At 48.8% G+C, this 12,323-nt stretch overlaps 1 long non-coding RNA gene across 1 annotated transcript; it reads right to left on the reverse strand.

The window, feature by feature from the left end:
- Positions 1–1,685: 1,685 nt before the first annotated feature.
- LOC135578167 (uncharacterized) lies at positions 1,686–5,307 on the reverse strand. Its single transcript, XR_010469506.1, has 3 exons — positions 3,947–5,307; positions 3,196–3,307; positions 1,686–1,761 (listed from the first exon to the last, which is right to left on the reverse strand). It is a non-coding gene; the product is annotated as an uncharacterized LOC135578167 (long non-coding RNA).
- Between the last annotated feature and the right edge of the window lie 7,016 nt (positions 5,308–12,323).

The raw sequence follows: 12,323 nt of genomic DNA on the forward strand, positions 1-12,323 counted from the left end.
CTCCTTTCTCCCAAGGTAAACAGTGTCACATTCAGTGCCATGTAGATTAACTTGCATTTCTGAATTGAACCATAACTCCCCTTGGCACCACTCCAAGCAGAGAGACGAACTGAGCAGCTCAGACATGGATGTGTATGAGTATTCAAGGGTCCTGGCCTGACACCAACATCAGTGACATTGTCTTGATCTATCCTTTAATAGACTGAGATCTTTGTCGGTCAAAGTTCAGGCAGCTTACCAGAAAACCAACTACAGTCCTCATGTGTTAACAACATTTAGACTGTCAAAGGAAGAATGCTCAAATTTTAAATTCATCCTTCGTTTGCAGAGAACAGCTGCAGAAACTGAATGCCTAACACAAGCTAGCACAACAACACAGAAACGTAGAGAAGGAAAGAGAACACCCAACCGCCTGTTCTACTGGTTATTTTCTCCAATACAGGAGAAACAACCACCAACTCTGGAGAACAAACAGGTCAGGGTTATTGGTCCCACAAAAACGAGCATAAGAAATACTAAGGCAATTCCCCAGAGTCCAGTAACTCTCTTGCCCTCAAGCCAGGGTCGTGCCACAAAAACAAAACTCTTACCAAAGATTTCATCTTAGCTTGAACAGGTAAGTTGTGATGACGGAGATTCGCCAGGAGTCCTAAACATGGTATCATTACCTCATCTTCTGTGGTTTGACTGAAAAGTCCAGGAAGTCAAACAAAGACTTTTAATTAAAGCATCCAGAAATTAGTTACCAGAATTTGGGGGTTGAGGGTGGGGTGCTTGGGGGACTCTATTTTGTTGCCGTGGCGGTGGGGAGGGGAGTGTGGTATTGTTTTGTTTTTTAACTAGACACCATTCTGCCAAGCCAAGCAAAATTCAGATTGCAATCCCCATAGTGTGGGCAGTTTTTAACTGAGCACATCTGGGGGAAAAAAAAAAAAAAAAGGTCTATCAGAGACCAGCACTATCAAAGGTCCTTTATTGCAGGTGCTTTTAAGAGTCACTAGATCTCTTACAAGGACCCTTGCACAAAAGTCATTTTAATGTAACATAAGTCTGTTCCTAATGACGAGCATGACTTTTCCCCTGGGTCTTCTCTTTGACAGCTCCCTGGGATATGCAGGTGGGCTAAGAGGCCAGTTAATATCCAGTCACTGAAAGTCCCACAACCACTGCATTTGACAGGCTGTAACAACATGGTTTGCTAAGAAAAACCTCTGTTTAGCTTGGAGTAAAAATGCCACAGGTCACTCTGGAGACCAGGTTAGTGCAATATGCTAATGGCCTTCAGAAAGTTTAGAAACTTAGCCAGGTGTTTCCCATGAGAGAAGGTAACTGAGTGCACACTTACACATGATGCATTAGAAATGAAATTAATTCATTGACGTTGGCACCAGCACAAAAGACCTGAACATTGTAAGTTACCCTCTGCAGCAACTGGATACTCTGAGGAAATTAAAAGCTGTTCACATGTGTCTTTCCTATAGCATCGCACTCAAGAATGTTACAAATTAGAAAGCTGAAAGGACAAATAAAAAGACATCACGACTGAATTCATTTTCAGACCCTGTGACGTTAACACGACAACTACACAAGCTGCTGTGAGCACACAGGGTCGTGTCCTGACACTCCGAGGTACTTATTAAAAGCCCAAACAGATGGATAAGGTTTTCTTTTGACAGAGGCATTACCTTTGTAGCCCATCCATTTCTCCCCTTTGCTTCATCAGCACGTTCTCCATTCTGTCAGCGAGAAAGGGGCTTTGTCCTGTTGAAAGATCCACAAGTTTTGCCAAAATGCAAAAAGCGCTTTGCAGCCTCTTCAGAAAGTATGTTTAGTGCAGGGGTGTCAAACTCATTTGTAGCAAATGCATTTTTAGGACTGTATAAATGTAGGAGTAGTCGCATTTCTAGAGTCCTAAAATTACGTTTGGCCCTTTGAAGGCAACCGCGAGGCTGATGTGCCCCCCAGTGAAAATGAGTTTGACACCCCCGGCTTAGAGGAAAACACGTTTGCTGTGAAGACAGTCGACAGATCTAATGGTAGTTAAGTCTTTCCTACAGCATCCTTTCAGCACGCAACGTAATTGAGTTAATATAATGCTAATATGCACAATTATGACAATAATCACAGCACAGGATAGCAGCTGAAACCAAACCTCATTATATAAGCATGTGACATAAGAAATTCAAGGTCTTAGTCCTGCATCTACTTGGTGACTACAAAACCTCTCCCACTGACTGGCAAGTCACCTGGATCTCTTAGTCTTCTCCTACTCCAAGTGCTTTGACAAATACACAAACTGGGACAAAAGTGTCCTTCACTGGATGCCTGACTCATTTTCCACAGATCAGGGGCAACACAACTGCTGGCAAATTCATTTTCCGTTTTCCCTCTCAGAAAAGAGATGTCACGACACGTAGCCAGCAAGTACTTGCTGAAATCTCAGAGCCACATATGAGGAAACCTGTGCATATTTAAAAAAAAAAAAAAAAAGAGGAGGTCTTCCCCACCTTTACTGGTCAATGCACAGAAAGGACACGTGAACATTGGTGAAGATGGGCTGTGAGATGGGCTGTGAGATATTATGTGTAAGGTAATAATGTGTAATAAGCTCTGCACTTGACTCCTATAACTCAGCTCGCACTGGCACAGCCCCTTGCACTCACTGGCACTGAGCAGAGGGCAGCAGGCACACGTGCCCTGCAGACCTTCGATGAGAACTGGCAGCCACAGCTCTCGTTTCACTCCTTCACAACTGCCTGTCAAAGAATTGATTAGACAAAACCGACTCCAGGCTTGTCTCATGAACAGTAGGAGAAAGAACTAAATACCTCAGCTGGAAAATAATTCTGGAAAATAAGCTCTCCAGCAGCCAAATCATTTCAAAAACAGAGGCTTTTGGTTTTGGTTTTGGTTTATTTTTGCTTGGTTTGTTGGTTGGATTTGTTTGTCTGGTTTTGTTAGGTTTGGGGTTTTTTGTTTTGTTTCAATTGGAGCAGGTGAGAAGCTCAAGCTCGATTAAAGAGAGAGTACAAAGAACTCTCTGCAGCCTTAAAATCCTGTCATACTGGCCTCGTATGGCAAACAACATACACAGCTAAGACCGACACACTATTTCAGAAGAGTTATTACATGCATGCCGCATAACAGATACCATATAAGAGTAGACAAATAGAGTTAAACATTAGTTCCTATTACCTGTAATATGAATGGGTCACTGAGATGAGCAGAGCCTCGATGAACCACTCCTGCCAGCACGTGGTCACATTGTAGGTATCCTGAAGAGCTTCTCTAGTCTCGCTCTCTAAGACTGGAATTTAAGAATTATTAACAAAAAACCCCTGTCAAACAGCAAAAGCAGCTGTTGCATTAGCTACCAATCTGAGCAGAAGCCCAAGTCATTGACCAGTTTTTCACATCTGTTTCACAAACAACTACAAATAAATCACAGCTCCTACGCACTTGAAGAATCTGGACCTGTCTTGTCATCGCTTTCCCAGAGCAAAGAGCATACCCCCCTCCCCTCTTCCCCCCTTCCTACCCCTCTGCACACCACCTCCAGCCCCGCTACAACCCCACCTGTCCCCCACCCAAACACATCCCCCCCCACGCCCACCCCACCCCTCGCCTGACAGAGCCCAAGACCTTCCGCTGCTGACAGCTACCTGCTCGGGGCCTGGGAGCAAGCGTCACCCAAATGGAACAACCGGCCCAGGCCCACCCACGGGAGACTCTGGGGCGCAAACCAGATGCAAACTCTTCCGTCCTTCCTTCCTTCCTTCCTGCCTTGGCCCTAAGTGTCACCTCCCTCACCCACTTGTTGGGTTTTATTCCGAAAAAAAAAAGAGTGGTTTAAAATCTGGGCTCGGGTGTGTTGAAGAGGGACAGCGTTAGCGACTTTCCCCTGGGGACAGAGTGCAAGGTTAGTGGCAACCTGTTTGGTTCTCACTTCAAAGCTTCTCTTTCGACGCCTAGGTGAGAAGCAGAAGCCAAAGGTTCTGCCAAGGATGGGCACTGTTGAGCAAAAGACATCTGCAGAGGCAAGCCCGGAGGACGGCGCTCCTAAGCAGAGGAAGGGCCTTGTCGCAAGCTGCGTTTGAACGTGCCCGTTGGTGCTGCTGGACTGGACTCCTTCCAGGGCACAGTCCCCCAGGGATCCGTACAGAGACTTGGCCACACTGGTCACTTGAGGAGGGTGACAGACGGTAAGCGCACAAATCATCTGGAGTCACAGCCAGGGTCCTGCTAGTGGTGAGGACAAGTGAACAGGGCTTGATTCTCTTGGTTTTTCGGCATCCTGCATCTTGCCTTCTGCCCAGGGTGGGCTAGGTGCCACTGCCTCTGCGGACTTGCTCTGGCTGGGACGGAGTTGACTCTTGTTAGTGGCAGCTGGCCTAGCACCGTGTTTGGCAGGGGTGGCTAAAGCGGTGTTGCTTACTGCAGCTGTGGTGTGGCTGTTGCTGCGAGTGCGGGCCTCCCGGAGCCGTGAGGTTGTCTCTTTTTCCTGCAGCGCCGAGGCTGGGGGTGTGCAAGAGGTTGGGAGGGTGGAGAGCAGGAGAGCATCCGGGAAGTGGCCAAAGGGCCGTCCCCTGCTGTAGGCCAGCTGCGCCCACAGGCCTGGTGTTCCTTGCTGCTGGTGCTGCTGCCTTTGTGGTGCAGGTCAGGGTTTCTGGGCGCATGCATGATTTGGGGTGGGCTTGGGGGTGGGCAGGAGGGCAGCAGGCCAAAGGGCTCCCCTCCTGCTGTGCTGCCTGGGTGTCCCTGGCTGTGTGTCTGCCGGGGGCCGGGGAAGCAAGAGCAAGAGGGCCAAGCGGGCGGCAGGCAGCGCAGGCTGGTGAGCGGCAAGGAGGAAAGGCCAAGGGCTTTGGGCGTCTGGTGCCGGGCCAGGTGGGGCTGAGGCGAGGGCATCTTTTCTACTAATGTCTATTCGTGATCCATAAACCTCACTTACTGAATCATCTGCTCCCTGTAGCGTAATTAGCAAAGGGTTGCACTGCAGAGACTCACATCCCGGGAGAGATTGCCCTTTAGATAGGGTAAGTTTTCTTTTTCATTCTATAACCATTCATTGCTCACTGTCCATCCCCCAAACTCTGTGGTCCAGATAACACTGTATCAGGAGGGGCAATGAGAGACAGCAACAAAAACTATGCACTTATTTAAATCATCCTTAGACTCGGTCCCCTTGGACACATGTTTGTTTTCATAACTCAATTCCCTTTAGCTCTGTACATCCCCACACCTATGGATCTGGCAAGCGTCTACTCAAATTGTTAGGGAACCTTCAGTTTCAGTGACGTTCACGTTAAGTAACCCATTTGTAAATTCTACATAATACAGGATTAGTAATCCCCAAAAGTTTCATTTCATTTTCATCTCTGTATCTTTAGTTGAAGTGGGTCGTCAGTTGTCAGTACTTGCCACTCCTCACTGTCCTTTGGAGGTCTGATTGGCTCTTTAATCCACGTGTAATGAGTCCACCCTTTCTCAGCTGGTCGCACCACTGTCTCGGTGATCAGCAGAACTTGAAATGCGCCTTCCCAATCTGGCTGAAGCTTAGCGTCTTTCCAGGATTTGACCAGGACCTGCTGTCCAGGCTGAAACTTGTGAGCTGCAGACTCTAAAGGCAGAGTTTGTGCCAGAAGCCCTTGGTGCCTGAGAGAAGACAGAAAAGACAACCCGAGCATACAGTTTTTGAGAAACAAATCCTTAGTTTCAAACCGTGGGGGTCCATCCGTTATTTCGCTTTTGCTACCACTGCCCCCGTGGCAGTGCTAAGAGGGAAGGCTTCTCCCCACCTGGTAAGATGATCAAACACTAGTAAGTTTTTAATTCAGCCAACTGCAGGTAATTCTGTGAAATCAACTTGTATATTTTGGAAGGGTCATAAACTTGGCCTTCAACCTCCTGCAGGCTGCTTCCTAAGTGCCTTTTCATTTACTTTTTTACAAACCACACATCATTCACAAATTTGCTTGGCTATAGTATAAATTCCAGTACACCCATATTTTTATAACACTATGGCACCCATTACTTGTTTTCCTCATTAACTCTCTTGATGTAAAATTGCTAATACCTTCCTCATGGTTTGCTTATTTAACATTTCTCTACCCTCTGGGAGTACGCATTTCCCATTCTGTTCCCTGGCTTCCAACTCTTGGAGGACTTCTTTTTATCTTTCATTGAAAACTGGAATTTCTTGTGGGGCCAGGACCTCGGGCGTGAGATAAAACCTGAAGCAATAAATAAGTTAAGGCTGCTTCTCAGGCCATTTCATCTGCTAACCAACTTCCCCGACACAAAAAGAGTTGCCCCTCTGATGTCCATTAACATGTACTACAGCCACTTCTATTGGTGACATCAGATTCCATAACACTTGTCCAACTAGTTCTTCATGAACCAATTCTTTACCTTTGCTATTAATTAGACCCCATTCTTCCCAAATTTTCCCAAAGGTGTGCACTTCTCCAAATGCGTATCTAGAACCATTACGGATGGTACCTTCTTTTCCTTCTAACATTTGCAGTGCCTGACTGACGGCTTGTGGCTGGCATGTTTGAGCTGACCAGTTATTAGGCAACCTTCCCGTTTCTCTTATTTCACCATTCACACCTTCAACGATGGCACACCCATTGTGTCTCTTCCCCTGAATTACCCTTGAAGACCCATCTATGAAGAGGTGCAGCCCATTGCCACCTCTCCATAGGAAAGCAGCAGGGTTTAATTTCCTGCTTTCTCCCACCAGAAGAGCAGTTGCTGCTGCAGCTTGCACACACTCTGGCCAACCTCGAGACACTGGGTCTAAGAGCTTAGATCAGTGTGCCACTGCTTGTCGCTTCCCCCCCAGCCCACTTGCTGCTGGAGCAGCGTGAGAGGCAGAACAGGCCTCCACTCTGTGCAAGCATTGCTCAACAATAACAAAAACATCTCTGTATTATCAACACTGTTTTAAGCATCAATCAAAAACATAGTCCCATACCAGGTACCACAAAGAAAATTAACTCCAGCCCAGCCAAAACCAACACAAACTTCCAGGTAATACAATATCTTTCAAATTTTCTCCTTGTCACCCCCCAGGCAGTAACTGTGTTTCCACACCCAGAGCCTGTAAAAGGTTTCTCTCTAATATAGAAGCTGGGGAATCTTCCCCTAATATATTCCTTCCCCATACGCTTTTAATTCTTATTATCACAAATAGGAATTTATTCATAATTGTCTCTCCTTCCTCCCTGCTACCCCATTTATTACAACTCCGTCTTCAGTTCTGGATCTTTTTAGGGGAGAATTTAGAAGGGACATGGGAGCTTCTGTTTCTGCTAAAAACTAGACCTCATTACCAATTACCACCATTACTTTACCAATTACATGCTCTTTTCCAATTTAAACGTTTCCCCACAAAAAACAAACAAACAAACAAACAAAAAAAAAAAACACCAATAAAAAAAGCCACCACAACACCAAAAACATTTTCAGCCCCTCTGATTTTCCAAAGTGTATTGAGTTTTCTTCCTTTAGTCATTTCCAACAGTTGCCGCCCTAGGGGTAAATATCCCAGATTTCCACAATAATAGCATCCCATTTTCTCTCATTCTCTCACTTTTTTCACTGACTTTGGTCTAAATCTTCTGCGGTTTTGTTTTGTTTTGTTCTTTTCCCTTCCAGTCTTTCACTTGCAACCAATCAGTCTGCTTCAACTTTTCGCTTCAGTTCCCGACCATCATACACAAACACGACCACACTCAGATTTTTTGCAAATTCTTCCTGCCAACCTGGCACATGCTCTCGGAAATACTTCCGTAGATCCACAAACACACTTGCTACCAGTCCACAAAGCTTTCCAAAAATCTTCCCCAGTCGGTGCTCCCCTGGCTTCTGTCTACATTCCTGCACTTCAGTTCAGTTTACTCTTATCTCCTCAAAAGCTCAAAAGCTTTTATCAGATTTTTAACCACCGTTTGGCAATTATCTCCATTTGTTTGATTATTATCATCTCAATTAGAATCACCTTGGGGCCAGGTAGTCTCCCACTGCCTGTGGGGTTAGTTCCACATTCTTTTAAATGATGTTTCCGGAAAGACCAACTCTCTCAATAACAGGATAACATCGGCTCAGAATGGATTCTAGCCGCTCCCCCCCTCCCCCCCCAAAAAAAAAAAATTAGAAAATCATGATGCTCATCGATCCCCATCTTCCCTTCAGAGTTTGATTTCCTCACATAATCAAATCCCCAGAGTGCCAGGGGGTGCATCCGTGTAACACTGGAACACTGGAGGGCATTCACATGTACATCCCCCCCTTCGCACTTGCTCCCCTACACACACATACGCACGCACATCTGCTGCTGGCTGCACTGCAAAATAACTTTAGCAATCCCAGGGTAAAGCCCAGCAAAAGCAGTAAGGACAAGAAAGACAGTTGGGGAGGTAATCAAGAGGTGATACAGAGAGCAGAGACCAGCTCTGCAAGCACCTTAGTTAAATTACTCCCAACTGCAGCTAAAATTCTTTCCCTAGGTTTTTATACTCGTTTTCGACCATCCTCTTTATGGTGGTCATATGCCAAATCATCCTATACGTACCAGTAATTCATTTGTCCAGGACATCTGTTTTCTAGGTGTTTTTTAGTTACAGTTTGCCAGTCTCCTCGATATAAGGTCATTGCATGCTTTTCTTGAAAACCTTGCTGTACCATAAGTATTTTCCCAATTTTGCAATACCTCGGCCAAGGGTGTCCCCTTCTCTATGCTGAGTTTTATTTCCCATCACTAAAAAAATTCAGAGACACGCTTCCGTTGAGTCACGAGGTTCAGAGGGAGCCCCTTGCTTTCTAATCTCCTTCAGAGAGGAGTTTAGGTGCGGCTGGATCCCATCCTAGTCTCAGACTTGGTCAACGGCTTATGTCTAAAGGATATTTTCCCATTCTCAAGAGAGACTCGAACACTGCTTTTATGTGCACTTTACACTGATCAGGCCACACACTTTGCACTCAAAAACATACTGCAGGAAGGGAGGGACTCGCACCCACCCTGGTGTGGAGGAAGATTTAAAGGCCCTACAGTTTTTTTTACATACCAATTTAGATCTTTGCATAGCCAATTGTCATTGGATCCGTATTTTGGCCAGAATATCACTCTATTAAGGGCTATTTTGTCCAGACAAAACACAATACTTTATCATTTTCTATTTATCCTTCCTTTTTGTACACCACACGTTTCCCCGGTACCTTAACATCCTCCCTAAAGGACTGGAAGGAGGAATGTCACCATTTTTCCTTTCTATTTCCCATTCTGAGTCTCGAGGCTTCTCCTTGCGCCTCGTCCCTCCTCTCAGAATGCCCCCGACCACCAAGGTAGTACTTAACAGTCTGTTTTCTTACCTTGGTCCACGCACAAAGTTGCCCGCTCGCTCGTATCGTGCTTCCCGCTTTTTCCTTTCTCCTTTCGCCTATGGTTTGCGGGGATCCGCCTTCGTCCCCACAGCCCTGCAGTTTCTGTCTGTCCGTCCGTCCTGGAATCCCCACCGACCATCCAGAAGGCCATTGAAATCAACGGGGCACGCCTTCCCGTCCATTGGCGACAGGGACCCCCGAGATGACGACGTCGAGTCTCGGACGAGCCCCCAGACTTGTAGGAAACCATCATCTTGCCAACAGAATAGGCTCAGGCAGGATCTCTCGGCAAAGCACGTTTTATTAAGGCTTTTGCGAAACGGGCCGTTCTACCTAAAAGTAGGCACACGCAATAGGGCAAAAAGCTTATACGCCCCCACAAATGCCAGCTGCAAATTCCCTGCCCTGTTCCCCAGGGGTTGGGTACTGCAGGCTTTCCGGACTGCCCGCCGCCTGCCTCAGTTTCCAGGACTCATTCATCTCATGCTAAGAAGGCCCTTCCCCTGCTGGATCTATTGCAAAGGTGGGTTCCTGGCTCTTGGGTTAGCCTTCCCTCTAGCTGCACTTGTTTTTGAAATGCAGGAATGAGTTTGCATTGCAGCATGAGTTGGAAGAGAGTTGGTTTGTGGGAAGGATTCCCAGTGTGATGTGTGTCAATCCTTCCCCCCTCGCTGGGTGAGGTGGCAGCTGAGTTGCAAAAGCAACATTCCTTCTTGAAGGGCTCCTTCCTTGCAGGGCTGAGGCAGAGGCGAGAGAGCGAGGCAGGTGCACGGGGGGGGCGCCGTGGGGGGCGCCGTGGGGGGGGCGGTTTGTCGGTGGGAAAAGCGGGGATCGAACCAGGGACCCATTTGACCAATCCGCGGGTCCGGCGCCCTGGCCGCTCCGCCAGCGCGATCCCACGGCCGTGGAACGCACGGCGCCCCCTATAGGCCGCAGAGCGGCCTGCGCGGCGGCTAAAGGCCGGGGGGGCGGTGGGCGGGGTGGGGATGGAAGTGGGTGCCCTGCGGACCAGCGTCCCGCGACCTGGCCGCTCCTCTACCGCCATCCCCACCGCCGGGGGACGCCACAGCTCCCCCTACAAACCTCCGCCCGCCCGCTAAGCTCGGCCCATGCCGGGGGGCACCCACCGACTCGCTGCCTCCCACCACCACGCTGCAACCCCACCTGCCCCCCGCCCAATCACACACCCCCCCACCCGCCCCTCGCCTGACAGAGCCCAAGACCTCCCGCTGCTGACAGCTACCTGCTCGCGGCCCTAGCGGCAGCGCACGCCGCTCTGCGGCCTATAGGGGGCGCCGTGCGTTCCACGGCCGTGGGATCGCGCTGGCGGAGCGGCCAGGGCGCCGGACCCGCGGATTGGTCAAATGGGTCCCTGGTTCGATCCCCGCTTTTCCCACCGACAGACCCCCACCCCCCACGGCCCCCCCCCCGCGCACCTGCCTCGCTCTCTCGCCTCTGCCTCAGCCCTGCAAGGAGCTATTGAAGGACGAAGGTTGTTTTTACAACTGGTTTGGCACCTGAGCTCAGCGGGGGAAAGGATTGAGAGGTATCAGACTATGAATCACAGAATCACAGAATGTTAGGGATTGGAAGGGACCTCAGAAGATCGTCTAGTCCAATCCCCCCGCCAGAGCAGGAACACCTAGATGAGGTTACACAGGAATGTGTCCAGGTGGCTTTTGAATGTCTCCAGAGGAGGAGACTCCTCAGCCTCCCTGGGCAGCCCGTTCCAGTGCTCTGCCAGCCTCACTGAGAAGAAGTTTCTTCTCCTATTTAAGTGGAACCTCCTGTGTTGCAGTTTGTACCCATTGCCCCATGTCTTATCATTGGTTGTCAGTGAGAAGAGCCTGGCTCCATCCTCGTGACACTCACCCTTTACATATTTACAAACATTAATGAGGTCACCCCTCAGTCTCCTCTTCTCCAAACTAAAGAGACCCAGCTCCCTCAGCCTTTCCTCAGTAGGGAGATGCTCCACTCCCTTAATCAACTTTGTCGCCCTGCGCTGGACTCTCTCCAGCAGTTCCCTGTCCTTCTTGAACTGAGGGGCCCAGAACTGGACACAATATTCCAGATGCGGTCTCACCAGGGTAGAGTAGAGGGGCAGGAGAACCTCTTTCAACCTACTAACTACCCCCCTTCTAATACACCCCAGGATGTCATTGGCCTTCTTGGCCACAAGGGCACAGTGCTGGCTCATGGTCATCGTGCCGTCCACCGGGACCCCCAGGTCCCTTTCACTGCTCTCTGACAGGTCATTCCCCGACTTATACTAGTACCTGGGGTTCTTCTTGCCCAGATGCAAGACTCTACACTTGCGCTTGTTATAGTTCATTCATGTTTTCCCCGCCCAACTCTCCAGCCTGTCCAGCTCTCGCTGGATGGCAGCACAGCCTTCTGGCGTGTCAGCCACTCCTCCCAGCTTGGTGTCATCAGCAAACTTGCTGACAGTCACTCTATTCCCTCATCCAAGTCATTGATGAATATATTGAATAGTACTGGCCCCAGTACCGACCCTTGAGGGACTCCACAGGCCTCCAACTAGACTCTGCCCCGTCGATCACGACTCTCTGGCTTCTTTCCTTCAGCCAGTTCACAGTCCACATCGCTACCCGATCGTCCAGACCACACTTCCTCAGTTTAGCTGGGAGGATGCTGTGGGAGACCGTGTCAAACGCTTCACTGAAATCAAGACAGACCACATCCACTGCTTTACCATCATCTGTCCACCCGGTTATGTCCTCATAAAAGTCTATGAGGTTGGTCAAGCACGACTTCCCTTTGGTGAAGCCACGTTGACTGCCCCTAATGACCCCCTTATCCCTGATATGCCTTGAGATGGCACCAAGGATAAGTCGTTCCATCAGTTTCCCAGGGATGGAGGTGAGGCTGACCGGTCCATAGTTACCCGGGTCCTCCTTCTTGCCCTTTTTGAAGAC

This window comes from Columba livia, unplaced genomic scaffold (genome assembly GCF_036013475.1).
Source record: "Columba livia isolate bColLiv1 breed racing homer unplaced genomic scaffold, bColLiv1.pat.W.v2 Scaffold_85, whole genome shotgun sequence".
In the NCBI taxonomy this organism is placed as follows: Eukaryota; Metazoa; Chordata; class Aves; order Columbiformes; family Columbidae; genus Columba; species Columba livia.